Here is a 13,746-nt window from a genome sequence, read left to right as displayed (position 1 = left end):
AACCGGGAGAATATCGCCGCCCCAAAGCTGAGCTGGAGGCAGCGAAAGCAGAGAGGCGGCGTTTTGAGGAGCTAGCTTGGCAGCATGAGAAGGATCAGGGCTATACAACCTGGGAGGAAATAGACAGGTGGTCGGTCGACCCAGGGAGAGTGCCGGAGCCCGCCTGGGATTCGATGGAGCAATGTGCGGAGGGATACCGGCGAATGGAGGCAGCACGACGACGCGGTAGGAAGCCTGTAAGTCAAGCCCAAAAATGTATTGGGCGGGGGCTAAAGGGTAGTGTGGCGAAGTCAGGTAGGAGACCTGCGCCAACTTCCCGATCTTACCGTGGAGAGCGAGAGTACGGGCAGACCACCGTGTTATGGCGGAAGATCGCGCACGGTGTCTCCTGTTACGTGTGCATAGCCCGGTTCGGTACTTCCAGCTTCCACGTATCGGCCGGCATGAATTTTAGCCAAGCATTGTGGACCAGCTGGAATGTACCCGAACCGGGCTGGATTGCCAGCTCGAAAAGGCCTGGAGCAGGAGACACCGGGCGCTCCTTCTCCGGACAACGCGTCTGAGTCTCCAGTGCGTCTCCTCGGGCGGTGTCCATACATTGGCCACGCCGTACCTGCTATGCTGTATGAAAGCTTGAGCTGTTATGAAAGGTGTTTTCCCCACCCCCTGCTTGTTTGTTTCCCTTTCTTCCCCTTCCTCCCACGTGTTCGCCAACACAGCCAGTGCGGGTTTATTCCACCTCCCCGCACTGGTCGGGCTACAGGGAGCATTCAACCAGGTAAGGTTGGCAGGCTCGGTGCTCAAGGGAGCCAGTACGCCTGCACGGTCCGGTATATCGGCGCCACCTCCCCGCCCCAGCCCCAGTACCACCAGTGCCAACACCACGCACCAGGCTTCCAGTGCGTCTCCAGAGCACTGTTCCTCCTCCACGCACTCGCCCTATGGTGCGTAACCTTAGCCCGGTACCACCAGTTCCGGCACCAACGCACCAGGCCTACTGTGCGCCTCAGCCGGCCAGAGTCTGCCGTCTGCCCAGTCCGCTCACTGCCCGACTCTGCCAAGTGCCGTCTACGCTATCCGTCTGCCCAGCGCCATCTGAAACTGCCCGTCTGTCCTGATCCTTCACAGCCGCCGTCTGTCCTGAGCCTTCAAAGCCGCCCGTCTGTCCTGAGCCTTCAGAGCCGTCCTTCAGACAGGAGCCGCTAGAGCCGTCCGCCAGACAGGAGCCGCTAGAGCCGCCCGCCAGACAGGAGCAGCCAGAGCGCCCGCCAGACCAGGAGCAGCAAGAGCCGCCCCGCCAGACAGGAGCAGCCTGAGCCGCCCGCCAGACAGGAGCAGCCAGAGCGCCCGCCAGCCATGACCAGCCAGTGCCGTCAGCCAGCCATGACCTGCCAGAGCCGTCAGCCAGCCATGACAGCCAGAGCCGTCAGCCAGCCATGACCAGCCAGAGCCGTCAGCCAGCCATGACCTGCCAGAGCCGTCAGCCAGCCATGACCTGCCAGTGCCGTCAGCCAGCCATGACCAGCCAGAGCCGTCAGCCAGCCATGACCAGCCAGAGCCGTCAGCTAGTCATGACCTGCCAGAGCCGTCAGCCAGTCCGGAGCTGCCCCTCAGTCCGGAGCTGCCCCTCAGTCCGGAGCTGCCCCTCAGTCCGGTGTTGCCCCTTAGTCCGGTGCTGCCCTTAATCCAGTGGGGTTAATATGGAGGGTGGCCGTTAGGAGGAGGCCACGGAAGCGGGGATTGACTATGGTGGGGTGGGGGACAACGTCCAGAGCCAGAGCCAGAGCCGTGGACAGATGCCACCCAGACCCTCCCCTAGATTTTTAGGTGGTGCGCCCGGAGTTCGCACCTTGAGGGGGGGGGGTTCTGTCACGTTCCTGACCTTATTTCCTTTATTTTGTCTTTGTTTAGTATGGTCAGGACGTGAGCTGGGTGGGCATTCTATGTTATGTGTTTCTATGTTTAGGTTCATTGTTAATTAGCCTGATATGGTTCTCAATCAGGGGCAGGTGTTTTACGTTTCCTCTGATTGGAGAACCATATTAAGGTAGGCTGTTCACACCGTTTGTTTGTGGGTGATTGTTCCTGTGTCAGTGTTTGTACCACACGGGGCTGTTTCGTTTCGTTTGTTAGTCTGTTCCTGTTCCTTGCGTTCTTCGGTGTCTGTAAGTTCACATGTTCAGGTCTTGTAACGTTGTTTATTGTTTTGTAGTTTACTAAGTGTTTTTCGTCTTCGTTATTATTATAAAAATAAATATGGAAACATACCAAGCTGCATTTTGGTCCGATCCTTGCTCCTCCTCAGACGAGGAGGAGAACGAACGTTACACCTAATCTTTGTCGGCTGGGTAGTGGGACAGTGTGTGCGTAGGATACCTAATGTTTGTGTGTGAAAGTATGTGCGTAAGAAGCCAGTATAAAATGAATGGTTTTATTACAACTAACCAGCGCGCCGGTGAATAAACATTTTGACTATCATAGCTGGGGCCTCTGTCTGTTTTCATTTCAACCAGTATCTTACAAATTCTGGGTTACAGACTGAGTAGTTAATTGAAGTTCAGTTTATGAACATTGAGAACAAAATTCTCTTAACAGATACCTTTATTAAATTCATTTATTAATGTGACCAGTGATTTGAGACTGTATGTTGGCAGCAGCCTCTCTATGTCAGTGATGGCTGTTTAACAGTCTGATGCCCTTGAGACAGAAGCTGTTTTTCAGGCTCTCTGTCCCAGCTTTGATGCACCTGTACTGACCTCGCCTTCTGGATGATAGCGGGGTGAACAGGCAGTGGATTGGGTGGTTGTTGCCCTTGATGATCTTTTTGGCCTTCCTGTTACATCGGGTGCTGTAGGTGTCCTGGAGGGCAGGTAGTTTGCCCCCGGTGATGCTTGTGCAGACCACAACATCATCTGGAGAGCCCTTTTGTTGGTCCGGTGCCGTTGCCGTACCAGGCGGTGATACAGCCCGACAGGATGCTCTCGACTGTGCATCTGTAAAAGTTTGTGAGGGTTTTAGGTGACAAGCCAAATTTCTTCAGCCTCCTGAGGTTGAAGAGGCGCTGTTGCGCCTTCTTCACCACGCTGTCTGTGTGGGTGGACAATTTCAGTTTATCCGTGATCTGAACGCATAGGACCTTAAAATTTCTCTTCTCCACTACTGTTCCGTCAATGTGGATAGGGGGGGTGCTCCCTCTACTGTTTCCTGAAGTCCACGATCATCTCCTTTGTTTTGTTGACGTTCAGTGAGAGGTTATTTTCCTGACACCACATTCCGAGGGCCCTCATCTCCTCCCTGTAGACTGTCTCGTCGTTGTTGGTAATCCATCCTACCACTGTAGTGTCGTCTGCAAACTTGATGATTGAGTTGGAGGCGTGCATAGCCACGCAGTCATGGGTGAATAGGGAGGAAAGGAGAGTGCTGTGAACACACCCTTGTGGGGCCCCGGTGTTGATGATCAGCGGGGTGGAGAAGTTGTTTCCTACCTTCACCACCTGGTAGCCCGTCAGAAAGTCCAGAACCCAGTTGCACAAGGCGGGGTCGAGAACCAGGGTCTCAAGCTTAATGATGAGTTTGGAGGGTACTATGGTGTTGAATGCTGAGCTGTAGTCAATGAACGGCATTCTTACATAGGTATTCCTCTTGTCCAGATGAGATAGGGCAGTGTGCAGTGTGATTGCGATTGCATCGTCTGTGGACCTATTGGGGCAGTAAGCAAATTGGAGTGGGTCTAGGGTATCAGGTAGGGTGGAGGTGATATGATCCGTGACTAGTCTCTCAAAGCACTTCATGATGACAGAAGTGGGTGTTACAGGGCAATAGTCATTTAGTTCTGTTACTTTAGCTTTCTTGGGAACAGGAACAATGGTGGCCATCTTGAAGCATGTGGGAACAGCAGACTGGGATAGGGATTGATTGAATATGTCCATAAACACACAAGCCAGCTGGTCTGCGCATGCTCTGAGGACGGGTCTAGGGATGCCATCTGGGCCGGCAGCCTTGCGAGGGTTAACACATTTAAATGTTTTACTCACGTCGGCCACGTCGGAGAGCCCACAGTCTTTGGTAGCGGGCCGTGTCGGTGGCACTGTATTATCCTCAAAGCGTGCAAAGAAGTTGTACGGGGCTGGTTATCTTTTTGTAATCTGTGATTGTCTGTAGACCCTGCCACATACGTCTTGATTTTGAGCCGTTGATTTGCGACTACCTTGTCTCCATACTGACGCTTTGCTTGTTTGATTGCCTTGCGGAAGGAATACCTACACTGTTTGTATTCGGTCATGTTTCCTGTCGCCTTGCCATGATTAAATGCGGTGGTTCGCGCTTTCAGTTTTGTGTGAATGCCGCCATCAATCCACGGTTTCTGGTTAGGGAAGGTTTTAATAGTCACAGTGGGTACAACATCTCCAATGGACCTAATAAACTCACTCACCGAGTCAGCGTATACGTGGATGTTATTGTCTGAGGCTACCCGGAACATATCCCAGTCCACTTGATCGAAGCAATCTTGAAGCATGGAATCCGATTGGTTAGACGTGGATGGTGGATGGTGTGCTTGCCTTCTAAGTCTGACCAGGAGGCCGCTCCGTCTGCCTCTCCTGCGGCGACGACGTTGTTTGGGTCGGCCTCTGGGATTAGATCCAATGTCCAGAGTGGAGTTCAGAAAAAAGGATCCGCTTCGGGAAAGTCGTATTCCTGGTCGTAATGTTGGTAAGTTGACGTCGCTCTTATATTCAATAGTTCTTCCAGGCTGTATGTAATAACACTTAAGATTTTCTTGGATAACAATGGAAGAAATAATCAATAAAAAACAAATTACTGCATAGTTTCCTAAGGACTTGAAGCGAAGCGACCTTCTCTGTCGGAGCCATCTGTCGGGGCCATCTTGCATTTAACTTCTTCCATTTAAGAATGATGGAGGCCACTGTGTTCTTGGGGATCTTCAATGCTGCAGACATTTTTTTGTACCAATCCTCAGATCTGTGCCTCAACACAATCCTGTCTCGGAGCGCTACGGACAATTCCTTCAACCTCATGGCTTGGTTTTTGTCAACTGTGGGACCTTATAAAGAAAAGTGAGTGCCTTTCCAAATCATGTCCAATCAATTGAATTTACCACAGGTGGACTACAATCAAGTTGTAGAAACATCTCAAGGATGAACATTGGAAATAGGATGCACCGGAGCTCAATTTTGAGTTTCATAGCGAACGGTCTTAATACTTATGTAAATAAGGTATCTGTTTTTTTTTAAATAAAATTGCAAACATTTCTTTAAAACTGTTTTCTCTTTGTGATTATGGGGTATTGTGTGTAGATTGCTGATGATTTTAAATTTTTTGAATAAGCCTGTAACGTAACAAAATGTGGAAAAAGTCAAGGGGTCTGAATAATTCCCGAAGGCACTGTACATACATACATACATACATACATACATACATACATACATACATACATACATACATACATACAGTTGAAGTCAGAAGGTTACATACACCTTAGCCAAATACATTTAAACTCAGTTTTGACTCAGTTTTTCAAAACTCCTGACATTTAATCCTTGTAAAAATTCCTGTCTTAGGTCAGTTAGGATCATTTATTTCAGCTTTAATTTCTGTATTTCTATCATCACATTCCCAGTGTGTCAGACATTTACATACACTCAATTAGTATTTGGTAGCATTGCCTTTAAATTGTTTAACTGGGTCAAATGTTTTTGGGTAGCCTTCCACAAGCATCCCTCAATAAGTTGGGTGAATTTTGGCCCATTCCTCCTGACAGAGTTGGTGTAACTGAGTCAGGTTCGTAGGCCTCCCTGCTCGCACACGCTTTTTCAGTTCTGCCCAAAAATGTTCTATAGGATTGAGGTCAGGGCTTTGTGATGGCCACTCCAATACATTGACTTTGTGGTCCTTAAGACATTTTGCCACAACTTTGGAAGTATGCTTGGGGTCATTGTCAATTTGGAAGACCCATTTGCGACCAAGCTTTAACTTCCTGACTGATGTTTTGAGATGTTGCTTCAATATATCCACATAATTTTCCTCCCTCATGATGCCATCTATTTTGTAAAGTGCACCAGTCCCTCCTGCAGCAAAGCACCCCCACAACATGATGCTGCCACCCCTGTGCTTCACGGTTGGGATGATGTTCTTCGGCTTGCAAGCCTCCCCCTTTTCCTCCAAACATAACGATGGTCATTATGGCCAAACAGTTTTTGTTTCATCAGACCAGAGGACATTTCTCCATGTGCAGTTGCAAACCGTAGTCTGGCTTTTTTTATGGCGGTTTTGGAGCAGTGGCTTCTTCCTTGCTGAGCAGCCTTTCAGGTTATGTCGATATAGGACTCGTTTTACTGTGGATATAGATACTTTTGTACCTGTTTCCTCCAGCATCTTCACAAGGTCCTTTGCTGTTGTTCTGGGATTGATTTGCACTTTTTGCACCAAAGTACATTCATCTCTTGGAGACAGAACGCGTCTCCTTCCTGAGCGGCATGACAGCTGCATGGTCCCATGGTGTTTATACTTGCGTACTATTGTTTGTACAGATGAACGTGGTACCTTCAGGCGTTTGGAAATTGCTCATAAGGATGAACCAGACTTGTGAAGGTCTACAATTTTTTTCTGAGGTCTTGGCTGATTTCTTTTTATTTTCCCATGATGTCAAGCAAAGAGGCAATGAGTTTGAAGGTAGGCCTTGAAATACATCCACAGGTAGATCCCCAATTGACTCAAATTATGTCAATTAGCCTATCAGAAGCTTCTAATGCCATGACATAATTTTCTGGAATTTTCCAAGCTGTTTAAAGGCACAGTCAACTTAGTGTACGTAAACTTCTGACCCACTGGAATTGTGATACAGTGAATTATAAGTGAAATAATCTGTCTGTAAACAATTGTTGGAAAAATGACTTGTGTCATGCACAAAGTAGATGTCCTAACTGACTTGCCGAAACTATAGTTTGTTAACAAGAAATGTGTTGAGTGGTTGAAAAACGAGTTTTAATGACTCCAACCTAAGTGTATGTAAACTTCCGACTTCAACTGTACATACATACATACATACATACATACAGTACCAGTCAAACGTTAAGACACACCTACTCACTCATTTTCTTTATTTGTATTATTTTCTCAATTGTAGAATAATAGTGAAGACATCAAAACTATGAAATAACATATATGGAATCATTGTTAAACAAATCAAAATATATTTGAGATTCTTCAAAGTAGCCACTCTTAGCCTTGATGACAGCTTTGTACACGCTTGGCATTCTCTCAACCAGCTTCTCATGGAATGCTTTTCCAACAGTCTTGAAGGAGTTCCCACATGCTGAGCACTTGTTGGTTGCTTTTCCTTCACTCAGCGGTCCAACTCCTTCCAAACCATCTCAATTGGGTGGCCATGTTATCTGATGCAACACTCCATCACTCTCCTTCTTGGCCAAATAGCCCTTACACAGCCTGGAGGTGTGTTGGGTCATTGTCCTGTTGAAAAAGAAATTATAGTCAAACTAGTCAAACTAAGCACAACCCAGATGGGGGTGCTTTGCTGGTGACACTGTCAGTGATTTACTTAGAATTCAAGGCACACTTAACCAGCATGGCGACCACAACATTCTGCAGCGATACGCCATCCATCTGGTTTCCGCTTAGTGGGACTATAATTTATTACCAAGAAGCTGGTTTAGAGAATGCCAAGAGTGTGCAAAGCTGTCATCAAGGCAAAGGGCGGCTACTTTGAAGAATCTCAAATATAAAATATATTTGATTTGTTTAACACTTTTTTGGTTACTACATGATTCCATATGTGTTATTTCACAGTGTTGATGTCTTCACTATTATTCTACAATGTAGAAAATAGTAAAACTTATTTAAAACCCTTAAATGAGTAGTTGTGTCAAAACTTTTGACTGGTACTGTATATTAATTTACAAAGCTAACAGACTGAATTTTAACATCTTACCCTCCCTGAATAAACCTGTTCCACTTTTCATGGCTATTTCTGAGTCTTTCCCTTTAAATTGCCATAGAAACGGCCCCTCCCAACGTTGATTGGTCGGGGTTAGAGGACAGACGAAACTGACGAGGATATCAAGTTGAGTTTGATTGGTCCAAAGCGCGGAAACCTTTCCAAATTTTACAAAGCCGAAATATGGTCGAGATACAACAAATAGCTGCGCGGTCTAAACTAGCAACGGTCACACCACAAACTAACGTTCTGCTTTAATCAGGTGGTAATATTGTAGAGAACAATTTAATAGTTAATTGAATGTAATGTATAATGGCATAGGCTAAATAAAACAAAGTTTAGACATTCATTTAGTAGCACCCTCTTGAATTTACCCATATTCCACTACATTCTAGAGTGAGTGAACGCCCTACCATCCCGAAAAAATTGGGTCCCCGCTGAAAAACTTTGAATGCCATTCACATAATGCATTTGCCAACCTTACTTTGTTACAGAAACGTTGTTTTTAAAGCCCAGAAAATCAAGTGTAGTTCTGCTGGAAAAGCCAGCCGACTTCACAACACATGTCCCTGTGCTGCTCCACTCGTGACAAGTACAGCGACATGTGCATATCAACCTTAATGATGCGGAGACACCGTCACTGAACTAACTACATGGCAATTCTGTCGAATAAATACCTATTTCACTGCAGAGAGAAGACGACGGACGCACAGGTGAATATCATCATGTTTTACCATTTGAATTTGTTTTGGAAGGTGGAGTAGAGATGTTTTGAAAGCGCTTCCCTGTTGATAAATGATTACGTAATCGGTGTACGATTGGGTGTGAAAATGTTATTGTTTCTTCTCGACCGTCGAAGATCTTTGATAGTTTCAATATGAGTCGGATGAACCATGATGATTATGAGGGGCGCAATACAAAAGAGAGGGAGGCTATTAGGAACATGAAATAAGATCTTAAGTTATAACGTCAACAGATAGCTTCATAACACTGCAACCTCCTAAAACACGTTACTAACTTTCCTCTATACTTTTGCTACAGTATTATTATTATTATTATTATTATTATCCGATCTTACAATTTCTAAACATGTTTTTTGAACTTGTGATGCAGAGATAACTACACTGGATCAAATTAGTTTATATTGTAACATGTGACTGATGTTAGTGTAATTCAACATTTGCATAATATATAAAAATGTATATTTGAATATCCCCTTCCCTACAAAGAACAAAAAAAATCACTATCTATATAGTCTATTATTGGTTGGTCTATATTATAAGGTCAGGCTATATTTAAACCATAAGGCCCGAGGGGGTGTGGTAATTTTTAAATTGAACTTTTATTTAATTAGGCAAGTCAGTTAAGAACAAATTCTTATTTACTATGACGGCCTATCAAAAGACAAAAGGCCTCCTGCAGGGACGGCGGGTGGGATTAAAAATCAATTAAATAAATGTATAGGACAAAACACACATCACAACAAGAGAGACAACACAGCACTACATAAAGAGAGACCTAAGACGACAACAACTTAGTATTCCAAGATTCCTGTCCCTTGTATATATCTTTTTACATCTTTTTCTTCGCATATCTTTTAAAAATATTTTCCTAAACATCAACTTCTAAATACTCTCCTGCAACCCGCCTCACCCAATGTTGCGTGGATCTGCTTTTTTTCTAAAGTATTTCTATTTACTTCGGTTCTGGAATCACTCAACTGAAGCTAGCCGGCTAACTACCTACCAGCTATCAGTTAGCAAACCATTGCTAGCGGTCATCAGCTAACCTTTAGCTCGGAAAGCTCTCGCCAGTTCGAACAACGTGACTCAAACCAGAGCATAACGGACCTATTTCTCTCCATATCCCCGGATTCCTACCGCAAACTCTGAACATTTTCATCTGGATCTTCGCAACTAGCTAACCACAATCCCGGGTGACCACTCCTGGCTAGCGTTTCCATCCCGGAGCAAGCACCAATTAGCCTGAAGCTAGCCCGGCCAGTGCTCCTGTGCTACCACCGAAGCCCACTCCTGGGCTACAATATCCGGACCCCTTCTACTGTCGGTACGGGGCACGGAACCCCGCCGATCCTCTACGACTGGAATACCGACATAATCTGCCCGAGGACTCCAACAGGCCCCTCAGGCGCGACGCCCGCTGAAGGCCCATTCTGCTAACCTGCTAGGCCTGCTTGCTACCTAGGTCTTCCTGGAACCCTACTAATTCCACGACTGGTCTATCGATGTCACCGCACGAAGAGGCAAAAACAGACTTACCCCCATTGCGACGTCCCCCAAAGGCTAACTTGCTAGCCCCGGTCTGCTAACTGCTAGCTTGCCTGCCCCAGTCTGCTAACTGCTAGCTTGCCTTCCCCGGTCTGCTAACTGCTTGCTTGCTAACCCGGTCTGCTAACTGCTAGCTTTTTTAGCCCCGGCCTACTAACTGTTAGCTTGTTAGCATCGGCCTGCTAACTGTCTGAATCGCCGTGTCCCCAGTCAGCCCAACCACTCACTGTACCCATATGTTCACTTGGCCTTGCATGCCTCTCTCTAATATCAGTATGCCTCGTCCATTACTGTCCTGGTTAGTGATTACTGTCTTATTTCACTGTAGAGCCTCTAGCCCTGCTCAATATGCCTTAACCAACCATGTTGTTCCACCTCCTACATATGCGATGACATCACCTGGTTTAAACGTCTCTAGAGACTATATCTCTCTCATCATTACTCAATGCCTAGGTTTACCTCCAATGTACTCACATCCTACCTTACCTTTGTCTGTACACTATGCCTTGAATCTATGCTATCGAGCCCAGAAACCTGCTCCTTTTACTCTCTGTTCCGAACGTGCTAGACGGCCAGTTCGTATAGCATTTAGCCGTACCCTTATCCTACTTCTCCCCTGTTCCTCTGGTGATGTAGAGGTTAATCCAGGACCTGCAGTGCCTAGCCCCACTCCCACTCCCCAAGTGCTCTCATTTGTTGACTTCTGTAACCGTAAAAGCCTTGGTTTCATGTATGTTAACATTAGAAGCCTACTCCCTAAGTTTGTTTTACTCACTGCTTTAGCACATCCTGCCAACCCGGATGTCTTAGCCGTGTCTGAATCCTGGCTTAGGAAAACTACCAAAAACCCTGAAATCTCCATCGCAAACTATAACATTTTCCGCCAAGATAGAACTGCCAAAGGGGGCGGTGTTGCAAAGATAGCCTGCAGATTTCTGTATTACTATCCAAGTCTGTACCCAAACAATTCGAGCTTCTTCTTCTAAAAATTCACCTTTCCAGAAACAAGTCTCTCACTGTTGCTGCTTGCTATAGACCTCTCTCTGCCCCCAGCTGTGCCCTCGATACCATATGTGAATTGATTGCCCCCCATCTATCTTCTGAGCTCGTGCTACTAGGTGACCTAAACTGGGACATGCTTAACACCCCGGCCATCCTACAATCTAAGCTTGATGCCCTCAATCGCACATACATTATCAATGAACCTACCAGGTACAACTCCAAATCCGTAAACACGAGCACCCTCATAGATGTCATCCTAACTAACTCGCCCTCCAAATATACCTCTGCTGTTTTCATTCAAGATCTCAGCGATCACTGCCTCATTGCCTGCATCCGTAATGGGTCTGCGACCAAACGACCACCCCTCATCACCGTCAAACGCTCCCTAAAACACTTCTGCGGACAGGCCTTTCTAATTGACCTGGCCGGGGTATCCTGTAATGACATTGACCTCATCCCGTCAGTAGAGGATGCCTGGCTATTCTTTAAAAGTGCCTTCCTCACCATCTTAAATAAGCATGCCCCATTCAAAAAATGTAGAACTAGGAATAGATATAGTCCTTGGTTCACTCCAGACCTGTCTGCCCTTGACCAGCACAAAAACATACTGTGGCGTTCTGCATTAGCATCGAATAGCCCCCGTGATATGCAACTTTTCAGGGAAGTTAGGAACAAATATACACAGGCAGTTAGGAAAGCTAAGGCTAGCTTTTTCAAACAGAAATTTGCATCCTGTTGTACTAACTCCAAAAAGTTCTGGGACACTGTAAAGTCCATGGAAAATAAGAACACCTCCTCCCAGCTGCCCACTGCTCTGAGAATAGGAAACACTGTCACCACCGATAAATCCACTATAATTGAGAATTTCAATAAGCATTTCTCTACGGCTGGCCATGCTTTCCACCTGGCTACCCCTACCCCGGTCAACTGTGCGGCACCCTCCACAGCAACCCGCCAAAGCCCCACCATTTCTCCTTCACCCAAATCCAGATAGCTGATGTTCTGAAAGAGCTGCAAAATCTGGACCCCTACAAATCAGCCGGGCTAGACAATCTGGACCCTCTCTTTCTAAAATGATCTGCCGAAATTGAGGCAACCCCTATTACTAGCCTGTTCAACCTCTCTTTCGTATCGTCTGAGATTCCCAAAGATTGGAAAGCTGCCGCGGTCATCCCCCTCTTCAAAGGGGGTGACACTCTAGACCCAAACTGCTACAGACCTATATCTATCCTACCCTGTGCTATGCAATCTGGTTTCAGGGCTGGTCATGGGTGCACCTCAGCCACGCTCAAGGTCCTAAACGACATCATAACCGCCATCGATAAGAGACATTACTGCGCAGCCGTATTCATCGACCTGGCCAAGGCTTTCGACTCTGTCAATCACCACATTCTTATTGGCAGACTCGACAGTCTTGGTTTCTCAAATGATTGCCTCGCCTGGTTTACCAACTACTTCTCTGATAGAGTTCAGTGTGTCAAATCGGAGGGCCTGTTGTCCGGACCTCTGGCAGTCTCTATGGGGCTGCCACAGGGTTCTATCCTCGTGCCGACTCTGTTCTCTGTATACATCAATGATGTTGCTCTTGCTGCTGGTGATTCTCTGATACACCTCTACGCAGACGACACCATTCTGTATACTTCTGGCCCCTCTTTGGACACTGTTAACTAACCTCCAGACGAGCTTCAATGCCATTCAACTCTCCTTCCGTGGCCTCCAACTGCTCTTAAACGCAAGTACATTTACATTTAAGTCATTTAGCAGACGCTCTTATCCAGAGCGACTTACAAATAAAACTAAATGCATGCTATTCAACCGATCACTGCCCACACCTGCTCGCCCGTCCAGCATCACTACTCTTGACGGCTTTGACTTAGAATACGTGGACAACTACAAATACCTAGGTGTCTGTTTAGACTGTAAACTTTCCTTCCAGACTCACATTAAGCATCTCCAGTCCAAAATTAAATCTAGAATCGGCTTCCTATATCGCAACAAAGCATCCTTCACTCATGCTGCCAAACATACCCTCGTAAAACTGACCATCCTACCGATCCTCGACTTTGGTGATGTCATCTATAAAATAGCCTCCAACTACTCAACAAACTGGATGCAGTCTATCACAGTGCCATCCGTTTTGTCACCAAAGCCCCATATACTACCCACCACTGCGACTTGTACACTCTCGTTGGTTGGCCCTCGCTTCATACTCGTCGCCAAACCCACTGGCTACAGGTTATTTACAAGTCTCTGCTAGGTAAAGCCCCGCCTTATCTCAGCTCACTGGTCACCATAGCAGCACCCACTCATAGCACGCGCTCCAGCAGGTATATCTCACTGGTCACCCCCAAAGCCAATTCCTCCTTTGTCTGCCTTTCCTTCCAGTTCTCTGCTGCCAATGACTGGAACGATCTGCAAAAATCTCTGAAGCTGGAAACACTTATCTCCCTCACTAGCTTTAAGCATCAGCTGTCAGAGCAGCTC

The 13,746-nt window shown here is 46.5% G+C and overlaps 1 protein-coding gene across 1 annotated transcript in view; it reads left to right on the top strand.

The window, feature by feature from the left end:
• The first annotated feature begins 8,132 nt into the window (after positions 1 to 8,132).
• The window catches only part of LOC111971230 (SH3-containing GRB2-like protein 3-interacting protein 1), a 108,499-nt gene continuing 102,885 nt past the window's right edge, over positions 8,133 to 13,746 (top strand). Inside the window, 2 exon segments of the mRNA XM_070446232.1 lie at positions 8,133 to 8,368; positions 8,467 to 8,685. The gene's annotated coding sequence lies outside the window, so the exon portion shown is untranslated.

Source organism: Salvelinus sp. IW2-2015, linkage group LG13 (assembly GCF_002910315.2).
Source record: "Salvelinus sp. IW2-2015 linkage group LG13, ASM291031v2, whole genome shotgun sequence".
NCBI classification, from domain to species: Eukaryota; Metazoa; Chordata; class Actinopteri; order Salmoniformes; family Salmonidae; genus Salvelinus; species Salvelinus sp. IW2-2015.
The sequence above is the reverse complement of the archived record's forward strand: the minus strand, read 5'-3'. Positions and strand labels throughout refer to the sequence as shown.